This window comes from Loxodonta africana, chromosome 17, assembly GCF_030014295.1.
Source record: "Loxodonta africana isolate mLoxAfr1 chromosome 17, mLoxAfr1.hap2, whole genome shotgun sequence".
Taxonomy (NCBI): Eukaryota; Metazoa; Chordata; class Mammalia; order Proboscidea; family Elephantidae; genus Loxodonta; species Loxodonta africana.
The window spans coordinates 1328274-1331303 of NC_087358.1; the positions used below are offsets into that span (position 1 = coordinate 1328274).

The 3030-nt window shown below is 48.8% G+C and overlaps 1 pseudogene; it reads left to right on the forward strand.

Moving 5' to 3' along the window:
- The first annotated feature begins 375 nt into the window (after nt 1–375).
- On the forward strand, nt 376–1432 carry LOC100668531 (transcription factor SPT20 homolog; annotated as a pseudogene).
- Nucleotides 1433–3030: the final 1598 nt, after the last annotated feature.

Below are 3030 nucleotides of genomic sequence, written 5' to 3' on the forward strand. Positions count from 1 at the left end.
TAAACTTTTTGTTAGCAGCTGAGCGCTTAACCACTGCACCACCGGGGCTCCTTGGGACTACAGTATGGCCCAGCAAGTCCACTCTGAGTATACACCCGAAAGAATAGAAGCAGGGAGTGCGGGAGCTGGAAGGGGCCGCCCCACCCGGGGCAGGAGGAGTGAGTGGTGATACCGTCATGACGCCCAGAGCAGCGGCTGCCTGCATGGCACTATAGGATTGATATCAAAACCAAAAACCAACCCCACTGTGGTCGAGTGGATTCCGACTCACAGCGACCTTATAAGACAGAGTAGAGCTGCCCTATAGAGTTTCTAAGGATTGGCTGCTGGATTTGAACTGCCAACATTTTAGTTAGCAGCTGAGCTCTTAACCACATGATAGTCACCCCACCTCATCAACGGACCGTTGTGTCTGGACCTTCTCTGGCAGCGGCAAATGGAATCTCTGTAACAAGCAGAAGATGGACATTTCCGCCCCCCTACCCCTGCCATACCCCTGCCATAAAACAGTGCTTCAAGAGGCCTTCCAGGCCCTCTCTGAGTCAGCAGCAGGACCTGTCTCTTGCCCACCTCCTCTGCAGCTAAAATTACTTGATTTCTTACAAAAAAAGGAAAGAAAGAAAAGCAGGTCAGCATCTGACCTCAAAATATCTAAACAAGGAAATTGCGTAGATATGGGGAAAGGAAGTCCCTGTAATTCGGCCACGCCTTCTGAAGTGGAAAATCTTACCAAATCTGAGGACTCAAAACCCACAGTGTGGCCAGCCCATGAGGTATGGGACGATTATGTATTTGAATGTGAAGCTGGCAATCAGTGTCAGAAAACAAAGTAACTGACCTTCGGTCACCTGCTGACCCATTTTCCTGCGATAAAATGCTGTGCAGTGTGTCCCTCTCACTCCTCCAAGATGATCACCAGACTGGCGCGTGACTGGATCAGAGACTGACGCTCGGAGGGTAGTTAGCACCAAGAATTGGTCCAGAACGAAGCCGACTGTCCAATCAAGGTGCCACAGGACGCCAGTGGCTCAGCCAGTCGGAGTCAGCACTCTCCAAGGAGGATAGAGCAGCCTGAGGCCCTGACAGTCAGTCTTCAGCGTTGGGAAGGGGGGAAGCAAGGGCCTCACCCATCAAACTTCCCTCAAGCTCAGGAAATCCTTCCTCAGGTCACTGTTCTCGCCACAGCAGACAAGCAGCTTTCTCGAATGTCCAGCTCCTCCTCCTGCTTCTAAGCCACTGTCTGTCCCAGGGGTCTTCTGTCAATCTCGGTCAAGTGGGCCTGCTGCCTCCAGCTGCCTCCGCACCTTTCAGCTCATCACGAAGAGCCACAAGTCCTGGCAAACTCTGCTGGACTGGACTCATCACTGCAGTGGCTCTGCTTGTGGAGCCAGGCGTGGCGTGGTTCAAACCCCACGCGGGGCTGCAATGCTAGTGCCACAGCTCCTGCAGGAATCAGTCTGAGCGGCCTTCTTCCCTCAGGAGGTCTGTTACCAGGGGCACTGCCGGCTTCTCAAGCAGGTGTTCCACGTGGTTTAAAAAATGCTTCCAGTCTCAGGCCTTAAATCTAGCCCAGCTTGCTGGTGGCTCGCTCATTTTTCACACTCTGCAGCAGCTCTCTCAGCTTACTTCACAACAACCTCAACAGCCCACAGCTTCTAGTCCTCATCAGCCAGGGGTCAGGGATCTGAACAAGGCTCAACTTATCAATAGTGGGCCTTACACGCTCAGCAGGCTGCTGTTGTTGACTATTGTTGACCTCACGGGGATGGGGGGCGATTATGTAGTCCCATATAAACCATTGCTGTTGAGTCGATTCTGACTCATAGCAACCCTGTAGGACAGAGTAGAGCTGCCCCATAGGGTTTCCAAGGAGCACCTGGTGGATGTGAACTGCCAACCTTTTGGTTAGCAGCCATAGCACTTAACCACTGTGTATGCAGTTCCAGGCAGAAATAAATGGCAATGCTCGCAGCTCCAAATGGCCATGGCAGCGGCAGCACCAACAGCTCAGCTACGTTGTCATCGGCATGCAGGCAGCCAGCCAAGAAGTGAGACCAAGACAGGCACGCCGCCTGCTCCACAGTTCTGAGCCCTACATTATTTGTTTATTTTTTCTCCACGTTGAAAAGACAAGAGCATTGACTTGAAAGGATTCTGAGGTTTTACTTCATTTTTGTTTTGTTTTTTAATATGTCAGTATTTTACATTGCAAAGATGTCACTTTGAGGACTAAAGTGCGCCTGACCCAAGCCATGTTGTTTTAAATCACCTCATATGCCCCCGAAAGCTGGACGATTAATAAGGAACACCAAAGAATGAAGCCTTTGAATTATGGTGATATTGAAGAATACTGAATGTACCACGGGCTGCCAGAAGGACAATTAAGTCTGTCTTGGAAGAAGTACAGCCAGAGTGCTCCTTGGAAGCAAGGGCGGTGAGACTTCATGTCCTGTACTTTGGACATGTTATCAGGAGGGATCAGCCCTGGAGAAGGACGTCATGCTTGGTAAGGTAGAAGGTCAGTGAAAAAGAGGAAGACCCTCAACGTGATTGATGGACACTGGCTGCAACGATGGGCTCAGCATAGCAAGGATTGTGAGGATGGGGAAGGACCAGGCAGTGTTTCGTTCTGTTGTTCCTGGGGTCGCTATGAGTCAGAGCCAACTCAACAGCACCTAACGACAACAACATTTTACGTTGCTAGACGTAAAAACCTTATACGGAAGCACAACCCTGTGATTTTTAAATGAAAACAGGGAAATGATTTAACAACAAAAAAAAGGAAGCAGGGACTCAAGCAGACACTTGTATACCAATGTTTATTGTAACATTGTTCAACAGTCTACCAACAGATGAATGGATAAACACAATGTGATCCATATATTCAATGAAATATGACTCAGCCATAAAGAGAAATGAGAACAGCATGATGAACAAACGTGATTAAAGTCGCTGACTTCACATGTGAAGATGGTTAAAATGACAAATGTTTTGTTACCTATGTATTTATCACAATAAAAAATATTTAAA